Source organism: Odocoileus virginianus, chromosome 7 (assembly GCF_023699985.2).
Source record: "Odocoileus virginianus isolate 20LAN1187 ecotype Illinois chromosome 7, Ovbor_1.2, whole genome shotgun sequence".
Lineage (NCBI taxonomy): Eukaryota > Metazoa > Chordata > Mammalia > Artiodactyla > Cervidae > Odocoileus > Odocoileus virginianus.
Genome location: NC_069680.1, coordinates 23639954 through 23658503, shown reverse-complemented (window position 1 = coordinate 23658503; position 18550 = coordinate 23639954). Strand labels below are relative to the sequence as shown.

The window sequence follows — 18550 nt, the reverse complement described above, 5'->3', positions numbered from 1 at the left end:
CGATTAGCTCTGGAGTCAGGCTCAAAATAAAAGGCAGTAGTATTTTAGAGGAAAGCATATACAGTTGACCCTTGAACAACCCGGGGGCAGGCACCAGCCCTCCACCCAGTTGAAAATCCACATATAATTTAGACTTGGTCCTTTCTATCTGCATTCTTGGATTTAACCAAGACACATTTAACAACAATTTAACCAATTGTGTCCTACTTCATTATTGAAAAAATTCTGAGTATACATGGACTCAAGAAGTTCAAACCCATGTTGTTCGAAGTCAACTGTACTTAACCACTCTATCCCCTTATAAAAAATTTTTCCCTTTATCTTTTCTCAAGGGCAGGTCAGAGCCAGTCCCTGTGGTGAAAATTGCTGACCATCTTAGTGTATTGTTTCATGTTTACATGTAAAAATTTGTCTATAAATTCCTTCCAACTGAATAATAATATCATCTTAAATTGGTTCTGACTCCCAAGCTCATGACACAACTTCACCTTCCCTTTTTCTGTCTTGATCTATTCTAAAGACTGCTTCTCTTCTTACATATACTTGGGAGATTAAAGCAGTCAACAAGCTCTCCCTGGTTTATAAAATTGGAAAGGTGACTGAATGATTTCTGTGTACTGAATGGACAATAAAATATAATGATTCACTCATGTCAGTATATTTTGAATTCATTTTCCAAAGTAAGCACGGATGAGCATTTCATGGCAAAGAAAATTTGAAATCTCATATATGCGGGTTTGTCACGTGATATGTACCTCGCCCTGGTGAGTGAGGAGTATACAGCATGTTCCTTTCCTGTAATCTAAGTTCCATTTCTGTGTTAGTAGCTTCAGCTCTTAATATTCACTCTTTAGATTCATTCGCAAAAGTCAGAGGAGTTAATTTCTTTGGTAATAGTGCTTCAAAGAAAATGAAGATCCTTTTCCATATGCTGAATCTTTGGAAATTTCTGAAGAACACTGTCTAGTTTTATCAGTATTGAATATCACAGTCCAGACACTATTTGAAATCAGACTTAAAACCTGTGGTTTTAGGAAATTAAAATGCAGTTACATGCTGGAATGTGTTGAGCATGCTGTGAAACATGGTCATTTGAGATTTAAATGGCAGTCTGTGAAAAACTGCTCTCTTCTCTGGGGCCAGCTTAGCTTTTACATGACCCAAACCTTGACTCAGAAAGTACAGAGCTTAGTATGGACAATATTGTTAGTCGGCGTGGTGCTTTTTTCACTAAAATCTTGCTCCTCCTTTCAGCTGTTTCAGTAAAGTTCTCTGTGAAAGGCACAGTTGATCACCATGACTGTCTGTGAGACAGTCTTTGGCTACAAGTGCATCATTGGCTACTTGCAAGAAAAATTACATTTCCCTAACTGAATTGCTGACAATGTCTGGAAATTCTATTCTTCCCTGCCCTCAACTCAGCCTCCTCCAATCCCGCACATTTTGGGGATTTGGGTTCTATGGTTATTTGCTCTGCTAAGAATCCTGCACATTGATAAAAACCTATCATGTTCACTGCTTTACAGTACCGTGGGGGCAGGGGCTGGCAAAGTAAAGTAACTTGGAAAATTTTAAAGAGATTCTTTTGTTCGTAAATAGGTCTTTGTCTTGTCTAAACAAGGGATTTCCAAAGTTCCTCAAGAGATTTTTAAGTAAATGTGATACATTGTTTTTTAAATTAATAGTCGGATATGTATAGACTTTAAAATTTTTGCATCACAGTTACCTGTTACTTTTTTGGATTAATTTACTTTTTTAAATGTTTGAAACACTAGTAGAAAAGTTGTTCAGATGCATAAAACCACTACTAAGATGGAAAGTAAAATGATCCACAGTACAGCAACAATCATTGTTAATTTTTTTATGATCTTGTCATCTTTTTTTTCTGTGTACTTAGCTGTTTGTATTTTTTTAAAAAAACAAATCATGCTTCACATTTTTGTAGTTATTCTTAATACTTTGTGTTGCTTCTTACTTAGTAAAAACTGCTTGACCACTAATGTGGTTGATGATTCACCAAACAGATGCCACTACTTACGTGATAGACAGTATCTAATACAGATACTTCACAAGCATCACTGAAAGAGTAAACCCAGTGGTTTGGAGTCGATTTGAGACCATGATAAGCTATGATTTGATTTGATTCTTAATGTTGCAGAGTATTGTACTGCCAACTGAAAATTGGCATTTGCCAACTGCCTCTACCAGGATTAAGTTACAAAATTTTGTAGCCACTGACTTTGAGCACTCCTGACAGTTCAGGATCAGGAATGAGGCACTCTGTGCTCCTCGAAAAACTGGCAGAACAGGCCTTGAGATAGTTAGATATTTTCAGGAGAATATTTTCATGATCCCAGTGGAGCCCAGTTTTTGTATCTCCTCATATCTAGAAAAGCACTAAATCAGTAACAGAGACATCTCCTTGTTGTGACTATCAGCAAACCTTCACAAGATGTGTGCTGGACTGCTCACACCCCCTTCACTACAATCACACCTACTACTGACCGCTCCCCCACCTCTCTAAAATACTGTCTCTTGGGCTGTATTCCTTGTTTTGCCCCAAATTAAACTTAACTCACAGCTCTTACGTTGAGCTTTTTTTTTTTTTTTTCAGTCAACAGTACTATTTTTGTTGGTAGTAAAATCCTTTTGGTTCTAGATTTATTAAAAAAAGTTAAAACTTTATTGAGTATATGCTGTTTCCCAAGCACTATTCTACTCTGTGTTCCCCTGTTACCTTATTTTATGCTAGGAACATAATTGAATGCTTCACCACTGATCCCTTGGTATTATTTATTACAAAAATGATGTATTTTAATCAGGAATATAATCTTAATTCAAATGTTACAGTGTAATATTTGTATAATACTTTTTGTATTTCAGAGGTGCTGACTAGAATCAGCTTTATTTCTATTTCCACTTAGAGTTACAGAAGCATATATTTTATCACAGATTAGTCTAGCTTTCACTCTTTTTCTGTACATGTTTTGAAATATTTGCAAGAAAGTTCTTTATTTTTCTATAAGGTAACTAAGCCATAAATTATTAGTAAGGATATCAAATTTAAATTTACCATAAACCATAATAGCACCTAATTCTGACTTAGTGCTTTTATGCATTTTTAGGGAACATAAAATCTTCCCAGCAGCTGTCAGAAATCTAAACTAGTACAAGAAGCTTTTTCCTAATTTGATCCCCATCCCCTGAAACTCGGAGCCTCCAAATTTTATTTTATGTTGTTTCATTTGTCTCTTTTCTGTCTTTACTCCATCCCCCTTTCTCCCTGGCACTTTATCTGTACCTCTGCAGTTTCTGTCGTGTATGCCCGTAGGAAAAATCAAGTCCCACTCTGGCTGTCTGTGTGTGTGAAGTGGCCAGGCTCAGAAAGAGCTCTGGCTCAGACTGGCTTGCTTGATTCCTGCAAGCCTGACATCACGTCCTGAATGTTGTGCTTATGGTCCCTCAAAAGAGGATGGACCTCAGCTATAATGTCATCCTAATCACTGGGAAACAATGCCTGTAAGAAAGCAAATGTACTGAAACTTCCTAGGGTCCCTAAAAATGTGCTGCAGTGATAACTTAAGTAGATAGGGGCTTTCTAAATCATTTTAGATTTGGAATTACGTTGTTACTCTTTTTTTTTTTTTTTAAGTTGTTATTCTTTTAATTCTCCTCTGGGCAAAAATTTTTTGAGGTCCAGATTTGATGTTGACCTACCCATTTGAAGTTGCAAAATGAATAATGTTGATTGTTGGATACTTGAAAAAGTGAAAGTGAAAGTTGCTCAGTCGTGTCTGTCTCTTTGCGACTCCATGGACTAGACAGTCCATGGAATTCTCCAGGCCAGAATACTGGAGTGTGTAGCCTTTCCCTTCTCCAGGGGATCTTCCCAGCCCAGGGATGGAACCTGGGTCTCCTGCATTGCAGGCGGATTCTTTACCAGCTGAGCCACAAGGGAATCCCTGTTGGATACTTAATAAGCATAAATTCTTTGTTGCCAGTAAAGATTGCGCTGTTAGATGTAGCCAACTGGAGATAGAACTCATTGTAGCCTACTACATGTCATAAAGAACCCTGTAACCAGCCATGTGTTAGTTGCTCAGTTGTGTCCAATTCTTTGTGACCCCATGAACTGTATGTAGCCCGTCAGGCTTCTCTGTCCGTGGAATTCTCTAGGCAAGAGTACTGGAATGGGTGGCCATTCCCTTCTCCAGGGGTTCTTCCTGACCTGGGGATCGAACCCGGGTCTCCTGCATTGCCGGCAGATTCTTGCCTGAGCCACCAGGGAAGCCCCGTAAAGAGACCAGGCGTCACCCAAGAAAGCATCTGGAAATTTGGCTCTTACGTTTGGTGAATCTGGGGAATGTGTTTTGATATGGAAAATGTAGAAAGTTACAGTCTCCTAATTTTTTTCAGTTTATCCCCTTCTACTTAAAGATATCACTTTATTATTAGTGTATTTTCCCACCTAACTCCTTTTCAAAGATATGCCTTCTTTATTCAAATGTTAGTATAGCACTGACATGACTCCTGGTTTAAAAATTAGAAGCTACATTTCCCTAGTTTGCATGATCTTTTAATGAGGACACTAAGGAGCAAAACAAGTCTTTCCTATAATATTTATGCCTAAGAGTAAGGTATTATAATGTTTTAATATTTGCATTTTCTATTAAAACGTGAAGCTAAGACTCATTAAGGTAAACTTCAACAGTTGTAAATGACTGTTCTCATTTTTAAAAGTGTTTTTTAAAAGCCAGTCTTATAGAGAAATTTTTTAAATACTGTTTTACAAATTTTTACTAGCCAGTCTTTACTCAATAAAGCATGTATGTGTGAGCAGTAAGTCAGTGACTGAAAATTGTTAGCCTTGGCCAGAGGCAACCTGAAATACCTCTGAAAAGGTTTGAGAGCAGACTTAAGATTTCCATTTAGCTGTTAAGGAAATGTTTCTCTGATTTCTTTCTTTTCGCTTATAGAAAAGAAATAATTGAATAGAAATAATAGAAATAATAGAAATAATTGTTTAAATAGTCCTTTTTATAGTCACCCAGTTTTCAATATAAATAATTCCATAATAATAAAAATTATTTCAGTGTGATTCTAACAGGCTTAAAAATATCATGATACTTCAGAATATGTCTATAAATGCTAATGATGCCTGGTTCTAATGTGTGGCACCTTGCTATGCTATTTTGTTTATTGTTTGAATGAAAACTGACTTTTTTGTATCATGAAGGGATTGTCCAAAATGTCAGTTAAAGAATAAAAATAAAGCCCATAACCTGCTGTTTAAATGCTGGATGAACTGTGATATTCTGTTGAATATGAGACATCATCAAATTTTAGTCCTTTATTTTAGCTACTATTAAGAAACAGTGTTGCCAATTAGACTGTGACTCCATGAATTATAAGATGCGTTTGGGTTTCAGAAAAGTTAGAATGTGTAAAAATGTGGATCTTAACAAAGAAATGGGATTCAGTCTGTGCCCTCTAATAGCTGACAAAGCCGTGGTGTGTCAAGGAGGCTTGTTTCTAGCTGTTAGGGAACTTTGTAGCATCTTAATTTTAGGCATTAGATATGTTATACATGGAGTGTGCACTTACGTATCAGAGTTGGAAGACGTTGATTTCAGGTGCTTTTATATAAAAATAAATTTATTGTCATTGGTGATAATAGAGTTCTTTTAATACTCTCATCTAGGTACTTTAGAAAATTTGGAGAAGACATGTAACTGCAAGGATATTTTATTGTAATAAAAGTGAAAACTTTTTACTACCCCAAATCATTGAAATGCTGTAAGCACTGTCCATCTCCATACATTCTGGTTTTAAACACATTTAAAAACATTTTTTTAAACTTTGTCTGATGTTGGAAAGCAGCAGTGAAAGGAGAGAATTTCAAAGCTTTGCTTAGCCAGTAAATTTAGTGATCTCTGACAATCAATGGAATGCTTAAAGATTAAATAAGTAAAGAAAGGGGAAACGATGATATCCCAGAATGTCATCAGCCCTAAAATCATTTGCAGTTGACTGAACATCTTCCTACCCTGTGAATTATTGGTAAATACTCTGTATTGTGGAGCCTGCATCATGTGATACTCAATCCAGTGCCTGTTGGCTATTGGAGAAACTGACCCAAATGGCAAGTGTAGCAGCCCGAATTTCTGAAATCATTCATACCCAACTTCAGTGTGAGAATAGAGTCTGCATTTGCCTGCGAGGTACTTTTAAACTGTTTAGATTCTGTTTTGTGGATGTTTAATATACATTCTCTCTGCAGAAAAATAAGCAAGTTGTAACATGAAGGTATGAGGAGGTCTGTTTATTTTATGAATGTTCCTTCATGTGATGCTGGCAAAATGTTTTTAATGTAAACATGGAAACTGGGATAGAATTCCTGTTCTTTTAAGAAATGTATTTTCCTAGCTGCCATTCATTTGAAATAGACCTCATTTAGAGCAGACTTGACTTGTTCATGCTTCTGTGGAATGTTCACCAATAATAAAATTTGCTGAAAATAGGAAAGACAGTTTTGACACATAGGGAAAGAATAAAGTTACCTACCTCCTAGCAAAATAAGAAAACAGGAATAAAAATCGAAGCACTTGTAACGCTAAAGAGAGAGACTGTCTTAGTCTGATTTCTTTCCAGAAGCAGATCTGACACATGGGTTTGCACTCGGATGATTCATTTGAGAAATTGTTTTAGATTCTCTAAAGTTAGGGGAGTAGGGGACGAGAGAGAGTGAACTAGGGAAGGAGGGAAAGGATAGAAGGCTGTGTTACTGTATGAGCTACCACTTTAAGGACTGGAGGTCAGCCCTTCTGAGCGCCCTTCCGGTACGTGTCTCAGAGTTGGCCACCTGAGGGATCGAAGCCTGTCCCCTGACTGATGGTTGTCTCGTCGGGTGTTAACGCCTCTGCATTTTCAGTTTGTACCTGTACAAGTAAAGAGCAGGCTCCTGTGGCCCAGCAGGCTGCTGTCTCTGAAAGGCAGAAAGCGAGAGAGACAGATCTTCTGTCCTTCGTGGAACTACATGCCACAGTTGTAGCGTGAGCCAGGTGAGGCCAAGGGCTGTAAGAGGCAATCCCAAGAGAGGTCTAGTGTAGGACACCGAAAGGTACAGAAGGAGGTGACAGGTCTCTGATGTCAGCTGAACATGTCAGGTGCATTCGAGCAGATAGAGTAAGGACCACAAACAAGTATTAAGTCCGGTATTGTGCTTTATGACTGGTGTAAATTACTCATCCCGGCCCTCAGGGAATTTAGTAAAGGACACTCCAGCTGTTTCAGGAAAATGAAAAAAGTAGTATATTGGTGGTAATGTATAATGAAGTTAGTTCACATAGCAGGGTCCTCAGCTCTGATTTGGACAGGGTGTGGGAGATGGAACACTAATTGATGAAGTGATCTAAGTTAGAATTTTAAAAGGAACAGAATCCAAGAGCTCTAGGCAAAGAAGAGTGTATTCAGAAGGTCTGAGGAGCAGAGGGCACTGCTAGAGTTGAGAGTGGCCGTGGGCTTGGAGCAAGGAGAGGCAGCTGGCCAGTGCAGGACTCATAATGCAGGAATCATTATCCGGAGTTCAGCCTTTTCCTCTGAAAACACTGGAATGCCATGAAGGGGTTTTCAGCCCTGAGTGACATCAACAGAGTGTCATTTCTACTTCACGAGTGGAGTATGAATGGGACTTGGTAAAGATTGGAGGTAGGAAGCCTGACTAGAAGGATTTTGCATACAGCACTTTAAGCAGAAGATGTTGGTGGCTGAGATAGGGTGGGTGGGAGTGGTTGGTAACAGAGAAGGGAGAGAGGCTAGTAAAACTCTTCACAGGTGGGATGCACAGGACTGGCTGGGTCACTGTTGGTGATAATGGGTAGGGGAGAAAGTTGTCACAAGAGTTGTGGGTTCTGACAGGAACTGGGTTCATGTTGACTTCATTTCTGAAGTGAGAAGCATGAAGATGAGCAGATTTTTCAGAGAAGGAAATAATGAGTTTTACTTTGGACCTGATGAATTAAAGGTGTTTGTAGACATCTGGTAGAGGTGTCGGGAGGTGCCACCCTAAATCTTCCTCACTGTTGTGATCAGAAGATTGAAATTCCACTGTAGTTTTAGGTGCAGTCAAGCAGTTTCAGATAGTGAACTTATCCAGGGGGCGCAATGGTAAAGAATCCGCCTGCCAATGCAGGAGACGCAGGTTCGATCCCTGGGTCGGGAAGATCCTTTGGAGAAGGAAATGGCTAATCCACTCCAGTATTCTTACCTGGAGAATCCCACGGACAGAGGAGCCTGATGGGCTACAACCCTGAGATTGCAAAGAATCAAACGCAGCTGAGCACGCACACATGCATGCACTCTGGGCCACTGTTAGAAACGTCCCTTTACATTGTGACATAATACACATTCCTCGAATACCTCTGTCTCTCTCTCTCTCTCTCTCACACACACACACACGGCTAAAACAAAAATATGCTGAACAATATGCATCCTTTCTCATTTGACCTCTGTAGCATTTAATTTTTGTTTTAATTTTTTTAAAAAACCTTATTGACTTTGTTATAATACTGCTTCTGTTCTATGTGTTGGTCCTTTAGCCATGAGACATGTGGGATCCCAGCCCCTTGACCAGGGATCAAACCCACACACCCTGCATTTGAAGGCGAAGTCTTAACCATTGGACAGCTGGGGAAGTCCCACGTTTTGAATTTGTTGTAGTTTTTTTCACACTCTAAGAAATGCCGTTCACAGTCCATTACATTGATTCCATAACCGTTAATGCCACTCACAATTTGAAAAACACTAGTCTGGGAGAACCGAAAGACGAGGGGGCCTGGGGCCTCACTCCATCTCTGCCACCTGTTCTCTTTTGGTATACGTAGTAATGGTAGCTGAGACTTGTGTAACTCATATTTCTTGGTCCAAGCACTGTGCTAAACCCTTAACACATATCATCTTCCTTCATCCTCACAGTGCCTATCTTATTCTTTTCTCTAAACCTGCATGCATGAGGCAGACAGCTGGTCAGAGGTAGAAAGGGGTTGGGACGAGGAGCACATCGTAGAATATTCCTGTCACTGAGAAGACCTGTACAGATGACTGACTTGACACCTCACTGCTGTAGTTCACTAGAGGCTTCTGTCAAGTGCTGGAGATTGTCCATGGTGGGTACACGTGGCCCATGGCCCTAAGAGCTGGGGTCAGACCAAGGCATGTGCTCACACAACCCAGTTACTGTCCTGAGACACTGTATTTGAGTGACCAGTTTCTACCCTGGGTAGCTTCAGTGGAGGGCTTCCGGATCAGATATTTGGGGTCTGGCTGATGAAATTCAGGTGTTGGAAATAAAGGACTCACTCATTAAAAGCCTGAGGAAAGTTTTGGCTCTTGCCAAGGACTACATAGGCAAGGGGGGAAAAGTACACGTTTAAAGCCGCTTTATTTCATTGTAGTTGTACCTCTCTGGGCTTTGCTTGTCTGTTGCTAACAGGCCTCTCCTCTGTTTCTTAATTCTAGTGATAATATCAATAATTAGTCTTTTATTCTTAGGTTTGTGCACATACATGGGCTTTGGGTAGGAAATGTCACATGTTTATTGATAAGTGTCTGATTGGTTCTTTCCCCATTGCCTCTGTAACAATACATTTAGACTTAGGACTGAAGCACAGATTTAAAAGAAGTCTTCTCATGATCCTCTACATAGAAAACCCTAAAGACTCTACCAGAAAATGACTAGAGCTAATCAATGAATATAGTAAAGTTGCAGGATATAAAATTAACACACAGAAATCCCTTGCATTCTTATATACTAACAATGAGAAAACAGAAAGAGAAATTAAGGAAACAATACCATTCACCATTGCAACAAAAAGAATAAAATACTTAGGAGTATATCTACCTAAAGAAACAAAACACTTATACATAGAAAACTATAAATCACTGATGAAAGAAATCAAAGAGGACACAAACAGATGGAGAAATATACCATGTTCATGAATTGGAAAAATCAATATTGTCAAAATGGCTATACTACCCAAAGCAATCTATAGATTCAGTGCAATCCCTATCAAGCTACCAATAGTATTTTTCAGAGAACTAGAACAAATAATTTCACAATTTGTATGGAAAACAAAAAACCTCAAATAGCCAAAGTAATCTTGAGAAAGAAGAATGGAACTGGAGGAATCAACCTGCCTGACTTCAGACTCTACTACAAAGCCACAGTCATCAAGACAGTATGGTACTGGCACAAAGACAGAAATATAGATCAATGGAACAGAATAGAAAGCCCAGAGATAAATCCACGAACCTGTGGTCACCTTATCTTCAACAAAGGAGGCAAGGATATACAGTGGAAAAAAGACAACCTCTTTAACAAGTGGTGCTGGTAAAACTGGTCAACCACCTGTAAGAGAATGAAACTAGAACACTTTCTAACACCATACACAAAAATAAACTCAAAATGGATTAAAGATCTAAATGTAAGACCAGAAGCTATAAAACTCCTAGAGGAGAACATAAGCAAAACACTCTCCGACATAAATCACAGCAGGATCCTCTATGACCCACATCCCAGAATGTTAGAAATCAAAGCAAAAATAAACAAATGGGACCTAATGAAACTTAAAAGCTTTTGCACAACAAAGGAAACTATAAGCAAGGTGAAAAGACAGCCCTCAGATTGGGAGAAAATAATAGCAAACGAAGCAACAGACAAAGGATTAATCTCAAAAATATATAAGCAACTCCTCCAGCTCAACTCCAGAAAAATAAATGACCCAATCAAAAAATGGGCCAAAGAACTCAACAGACATTTCTCCAAGGAAGACATACAGATGGCTAACAAACACATGAAAAGATGCTCAACATCACTCATTATCAGAGAAATGCAAACCAAAACCACAATGAGGTACCATTACACGCCAGTCAGGACGGCTGCTATCCAAAAGTCTACAAGCAATAAATGCTGGAGAGGGTGTGGAGAAAAGGGAACCCTCTTACACTGTTGGTGGGAGTGCAAACTAGTACAGCCGCTATGGAGAACAGTGTGGAGATTTCTTAAAAAACTGGAAATAGAACTGCCATATGACCCAGCAATCCCACTTCTGGGCATACACACCAAGGAAACCAGATCTGAAAGAGACACGTGCACCCCAATGTTCATCGCAGCACTGTTTATAATAGCCAGGACATGGAAGCAACCTAGATGGCCATCAGCAGACGAGTGGATAAGGAAGCTGTGGTACATATATACCATGGAATATTACTCAGCCATTAAAAAGAATTCATTTGAATCAGTTCTAATGAGATGGATGAAACTGGAGCCCATTATACAGAGTGAAGTAAGCCAGAAAGATAAACACCAATACAGTATACTAACGCATATATATGGAATTTAGAAAGATGGTAATGATAACCCTATATGCAAAACAGAAAAAGAGACACAGATGTATAGAACAGACTTTTGGACTCTGTGGGAGAAGGCGAGGGTGGGATGTTTCAAGAGAACAGCATAGAAACATGTATATTATCTATTGTGAAACAGATCACCAGCCCAGGTTGGATGCATGAGACAAGTGCTCGGGCCTGGTGCACTGGGAAGACCCAGAGGGATTGGGTGGAGAGGGAGGTGGGAGGGGGGATCGGGATGGGGAATACATCTAAATCCATGGCTGATTCATGTCAATGTATGACAAAAACCACTACAATATTTTAAAGCAATTAGCCTCCAACTAATAAAAATACATGAAAAAAATAAATAAAAGGAGTCTTCTGTCAGTCATGGTCAAGATTTTAATATTTTTATGTTTTACTGGGTTCTGATTTTGTAATTTTATTGATCCAATACTCCAAAGATTCTGTCCCTAACTAACTAGCTACTTAACTGAAAACTGGCTAGAGCTAAACAAAATTCTGTTCTATGGTATCACACAGTAATATCATTGTTTTATCATGTATGACCTAGCAAACCACACAGTCATATGCCTTATTTTTAAAACAACTCTCCACTTTTATTTGCAGTGTAACTGTCTTTGTCTTCCAAATGGCTGGTTTCTGCAGATGTGTCTCCTTGGACAGACTCTGAAATGAAATACTATGCATGATGACTCTACTACACAAAGATGCTTGTTAAAAATATTTTACTCTCAATATCTATTATTTGAATATGCTAGAGAAAATTTAAATAAGGATAATTTGTGTTTTCTTCTCTTAATTCCTTTCTAGCTCACTCAGTCTCACATTGCATAGATAATTTCTTTGCAGACCACAGCAGAGTCATTTAATGCAGTCTGAGCCTTGGTGTCAAGAACTCTGAGTTCTGATTTCACAGATCTAAGTTAAATTCTCTTCTTAAAAACCTCTCTCTCTTCCGAAAAGTAGGTGGTGAAGTGTGACAGTGCTTGTGAAAGAATGTAATGAAAGTACTCCAAAGGGACTTGTAATAACACTTAGGCTGTTTAAACTTTCTCATTTGCATTTTTTCTTACCTGCCATCTATACCAGCCTTAACAATGCAAAGCAAATTATTGCTCTTATGGGAACTTTGATCTTCATTTTAAAGTAATACCAGGCAATTCCTCCAATCTCTTGATAAAACCAAAGGAAAATTTTCCGGGTCAGTAAAGTTAGAGGGTATGAGGAGGGAGAGGGTTAGATACAATACTGTGATATTCTGACTAAATGTTAGTAAGTATATTTGAACTATTTTACTAAATTTGCGATATCCTTGTCCTTTAAAATAATGAATAATGTTTTCAGAAAAAGTCTCATGGAGTCTATTGATTATAAATTGAATTTTTTTAAAATGTCTCTTTTAAAACACACCCTAATGGTAAATTCATTTTGCGAATCCTTTGATAGAACAAAGGCGCTTTGCAATGCAGTTAGTCACCAAGTTATATTGTCATTTTAAAAATTAGAATTTTTGAACATGTTTTCTTGAAGCACTTAAAGTGCACTCAAGAAGGCAAGTAAAAGCAGAAGGGGACCATTTAGTTTATTTGTACTTTGTGAATTTGGAACTAGTGCTAGAATTTGCTTTGGGAGATAGTCCTGGCCTTAAATGGCAAGTTGTAGCCGTTTCTTTCATAACTGTTTTAACTGATTCAAGACTTAGGAAGAAATACTTGAGTTATAGGAAGAGCTCTTAAAGATTTATTTTAAACTTTTAAAAGACTGAAATTAACTTTAGAAAGTGTCAGCTTTTAGGGACTTGTGACTGTGTAGCTGAGCAACATGAAGACAAGACTTGGTGTCCATGTTAGAAGCTGGAGGTGTGGAGCTCACAGGAAAGAGGCCCAGGAATGTGCTGGAACAAAGCAGAGTCTCTTCCTAGGCTCTTGTCCAGAGGGTTTATGTCTTGATGGTAATACTTTGTGGTAACTGACTTTGGCTGCTGGTTAGCTTGTTTATGTAATGACAAGAAAGGAGTTTTAATGTTTTTATTACAGTACCCCCTCCACCTTTTCATTGTTAAAACATTTTGCTCCAGAGTAGACATTTTCAGTGCAATGAAATGAAAGCAAAAACCTGGAGCATTAGATCATTTGGGGAGATTTGAGTCAGCAGGTAACAAATGGATTCCATCCTGAGCAAATGTGAACTAGTGCAAATCCAGCGGAAGGTCTGAAGTGCATGGAACTGGATGGGTGGCATGAAAAAAGGGCTGAAAGAGTCTCATAAAGGTTAAAGCAAAAACACCAAAACCTGGGTAGCTATAAGAGGTTAAAAGAAAATATTTTTCCTTTGAGCAAGAGGGTAGTATACCGGAAGACATGTGGCAAAGCTTATTCAGTTCCATACTTTTTGTTTGTCACCTTGGAAAGGGGAGCTTATGAAAGAATGCTTTGTGGAAGTAGTTGCGTGTTCTAGTCTAGTAGCCAGAGGTAATAGAATTAAAAGAGACAGGTGATGATGGGACTCCGTAACCAAGCTTTTGAGCAGCAACAGAGCAGCCTGTAGCCCGTGGCTGTCTCCATAGAATCTGTACATTCTGATCAAGCAGCTGACTTTGGCTGTGAGTCAGTCGGGTTTGGGCCCAAATTCCTCTCTTCAGCCACATCATCGCTTTAGCTTTGCAGGTTCTGAAAAATCTGGAGCATAGGTATTCTCTTCTTGTCTCTGGAATTCTCGGCCTCTCTGAAGATGCAGACATAGATGAGTCCAGAATGTGAGGCAGGAGACAGAGCCTTTCATTCCAAATGAGCCAGAGGCATTTTTGACAGGTTGTTTGCATTAGCATCATTTCCCTCCATTTTATTGTGGTTAATCGATGGGAGTTTGACAAAGATTTCGGATACCACTCTCGTTCTAAAAATGGATCAGCCCAAAGCCCAATTTAAATCTGTTGTGACCTGATTAATTTTAACATTTATTACACATTCAGAAATGAAGGAAAACAATCCGAAAATGATTTGAGAATTCAGACATTGAGTAATCAACATGTGGTACTAATTAACGAGAGAGCTGATGAAAGTCGGGTAACTGCTCTGATGATCCGTCTCTGTTGCTTGTCTCTGAAGAGTATGAGATTAGGATCAGCACCATGAACCACAGACATTTACTCGAAGCCTACCCGGTGCTGCAAATCATGTGTCTGTGTATCCTCACAGCCCAGGGCACGTGGTGTCTGGGCTCTGGTTCACTTCCCACCCTTGAGGAGTTCACTGTCAGGTTGGAAAGACCATCCACATACATAATGCTAAGGAGCAGCTAGATTATTGTTCCTATAAATAAAAGGTGGGTATTTTTCCCTGCATTTTTCAATAGTGCTTTTTAGCACTATTTTTAATGGATGTGTCAAGTGGCTTGATTGTGGTAGTCCTTACATGATGTATACATGTATCAAAACTTTGTGTTGTACACATTAAGTGCACTTGATCCTTAACAACTCAAATTTGTACTGGGTGTGTCTACTTATATATGTATTTTTTTCAGTAGTTAATACTGCAGTACTGCAGTGTCCAAGGTTAGTTGAATCAGAATGAACAGAACACAAATAAATACAGAACTAATAGGATACAGAACCATGGGTACAGGGGCCCCACGTATACAAAGGGACAATTATAATCAATACTTGTACTTTTGACTGTGCAGAGGGTTGGTACCCCTAATCGTGCTTTATTTTAGGGCAACTGTATATATAATCTTAATTTTTATTTGTCAAATACACCTTAATAAAACTGGGAGGAGACACAGCACTTTTAACTGGTCATAATTAAAGAGGACGCTAAGGTGACATTAAATGGCTTGCAGGAACAAATTGCTGGAAATCTTAACTGCTTTCCCAAGCGAAGGTGACAGAAGAATAAATGAGTACTGCGTGCATTTTCATTGCTAATTGTTTTCACGTATTGAGCTTATTGCCCATTCCATTTTGGCTTCTAAATTGTGAGAAATGAATGGATAGACACGTAAAATCTCTGCATCTTTTACAAAGGACATGAGTTGTGCTTTCTATAATTTGTTTGCATAAAAGATTTTGGAAACTGTGGTTACAGCCATTACCTCTGTTCACTGACCTTTGCACTCCTACTATTGTTTGAGATTAAAAATAAAACCCTGAAGTATACAGTTGCATGTCTTGAGAAAGAAAAGCTATAGAATCCTGGGATAAGCTGGATTGTGGCTGGTGACTCTGGGCCTAGAAGAGGAGCTCCCTGCAGTCTTTCTTCCTAGATAAGCATACCTGTGTTTGTGTTAAGCATGGTTCATAACTTAGCCCAGCAGGTCATTATTATTTTGGCATTCAGTGGATCACAGAATTCACAGTGGGGAGAGATGGTTGTGTGTAACTTGCCTTCTCTTAGCTCAACCTTTTGTTAAGGTTTTTGAGGGATCTAATTTGATGTTTTGTTTTGTCTATTGGCTCCCCACACCTCTTCCTCCCCGACACCCTTGGTATCATTTGCTCATGTTAAATATTACTTTATTTTTAAAATTTTTTTGTAAGCTTAATCTAGTTAAGTGCCATTCTTGTAGATATCCAGGTTTGTTTTAACGGTTTGAGTGTTTGTATGTATAAGAAATCTTAGACATACATTCATTCATTTATTGAAAAAATACTCAAATTTCATTTTAAGATAGCTCTTAATTACAGTAGATAAATGGAGAGTCCTGATATCTGACTTTTTTCAGTCAAGAAAGTATCTTATTCTCCTACTCATCTTGAATAATAAATTACTTAAAATAAAACATAGTAAGTTATTAAATCAGATCAGACTCATTAAAAATTGGCTTTATTGATCAAAGTTTTATTCTGTAGCATTGTTATTGTTGTTGAGTTGCTAAGTTGTGTCTGATTCTTTGCGACCCCTTGAACTGCAGCACTCCAGGCTTCGTGTTCTTCACCATCTCCTGGAGTCTGTTCAAACTCCTGTTGATTGAGTTGGTGATGCTTTCTCATCCTCTGTCTCCCCCTTCTCTTCCTGTTCTCAGTCTTTCCCAGCATCAGGGTCTTTTCCAATGAGTTGGCTCTTCCCATCAAATGGCCAAAGTATTAGAGCTTCAGCTTCAGCATCAGTCCTTCCAATGAATACACAGTGTTGATTTCCTTTAGAATTGATTGGATTCATCTCCCTGATGTCCATTATAACGTTGTTTGAATTTTAAACCACAAAGAAGTAATTGATCTTTAGTTCAAAAGCAGGCAGTGTTAAGCAGCATGATACATAATGAAACCTGAAATATTTTAAATTTGTTTATAAGGCACTACACTACAGTTCTGCTTTTGTTTATGAAAGTCAGTAGTTGTCCACGGGGTCTCTAGGAGTTGGACATGACCGAGTGACTGAACTGAACTGATGAAAGTCAGTAAATTTTGACAGCTAATCTCAGAGGTTATTAGGAACTTTTATGCTAAAATAGGTCTTCCTTGCTGACTCAGAGATAAAGAATCCACCTGCAGTGCAGGAGATGCTGCTTCCATCCCTGGGTTGAGAAGATCCCCTGGAGAAGGAAATGGCAACCCACTCTAGTATTCTTGCCTGGGAAATCCCTTGGACGGAGGAGCCTGATGGGTTATAGTCCATGGAGGAGCCTGATGGGTTATAGTCCATGGGGTCGCAAAGAGTTGGACACGACTTAGTAACTAAACAGCAGCAATAGCAAGATTGTCTCCAATTTAGGACTGTTACCCACCCCAAAAATGCTACAAACATTTGTTATACAGGCTTTTGTCTTAGACTTTAGTTTTTGTTTCTCTGGGCAAAATGCCTTGGAGTACAATTGCTGCATTATATGGTAAGTTGTATGTTTTTAAGAAGCTGCCAAACTATTTTCCATTTAGTTCTTGCCAAACTAAATGCCAGACATTTCTAAAGTGGTTGTACCATTTCATATTACCACTCACAAAATATCAGAGATATAGGTTATTCACATCCTTGCCAGCATTTGGTTTTGTTACTGTTTTAAATTCAGCTGGTCTAACAGGTGGCTCCTAGTATCTCACTGTGGTGTTTGTATTTCCTTATGAGTGTTGACCTTGAATGCTTTTTCATGTACTTACTTACCATCCACACATCCCCTTAGGTGAAATGTATCCTCTGTCTTTTGTGCATTTTCTAACTGGATTGTTTGCTTTTATGTTGTTGAGTGACATGAGTTCTTTATATGCTCTAGATGCAAGTCCTTACCACCTTGTCTTTTCATCCCTTTAAAAGGTTTCACAGAGCAAAAATCTTAATTCTGATGCAGTCCAGTTTTTTCTTTTATGTGTCATGCTTTTGGTGTTATGTCTGAGAACTCTTCACTAACTCCTAGGTCTCAAATATCTTCTAAAACTTATATAGCATTTAAATCTATGATCCATTTGAGTTAGGGATTCCCAGGTGGCTTAGTGGTAAAGAATCTGCCTGCCAATGCAGGAGATAAGGGTTTGATCTTTAAATTAGGAAGGTCCTCTGGAGCAGGAAATGGCAACCCACTCCAGTATTCTTGCCTGGGAAATCCCATGGACAGCGGAGCCTGATGGGCTACAGTCAGTGGGGTCGCACAGAGTCGGACATGACTGAGCACACACTATAGATTAGAATTTCAAATAATTTTTGCATAAGGTGTGAAGTATAGGTCAAGATTTAATTTTTTGTTTATGGATATTCAGTTATTCCAACACTGTTGAAAAGTTCCTCCTCCATTTAATTGCTTTTTTTTTTTTTTTTTTTTAGTTAAAAGTTGATTTGCCATAGCTGTATGGGGCTTTCTGGAGTCTCTGTTACATCATCAGTTGATGTCATCATGTGAGTTTTCTTCTCTGTAGTAGATTATATTGATTGGTTTTCAAATCCAGGATGCAACAGCCTGGCATCCCTGGAATAAACCCAACTGCTAAATTCTGTTTACTGACATTTTGGAATGGATTTTTGCATCTGTATTCATATGGGATACGAGTTTGTCATTTTCTTTTTTGTACTGCCTTTGATTGGGGTCCACTCTCTTTTACTTTCTGAAAGAGGTTGATAAAATTAATGTTAATTCTTCTTTGGTAGAGTCCTCCAGTGAAACCATCTGGGTCTAGATATTTCTTTTTCAGGAATTAATTGCAGATTCAGTT

General features: G+C 38.6%; 1 protein-coding gene across 9 annotated transcripts in view; it reads left to right on the top strand.

Annotated features, from left to right (window-relative positions):
* ATE1 (arginyltransferase 1) overlaps window positions 1-18550 on the top strand; it is a 160257-nt gene that overhangs the window by 122042 nt on the left and 19665 nt on the right. The gene's annotated exons all lie outside the window — the stretch shown is intronic.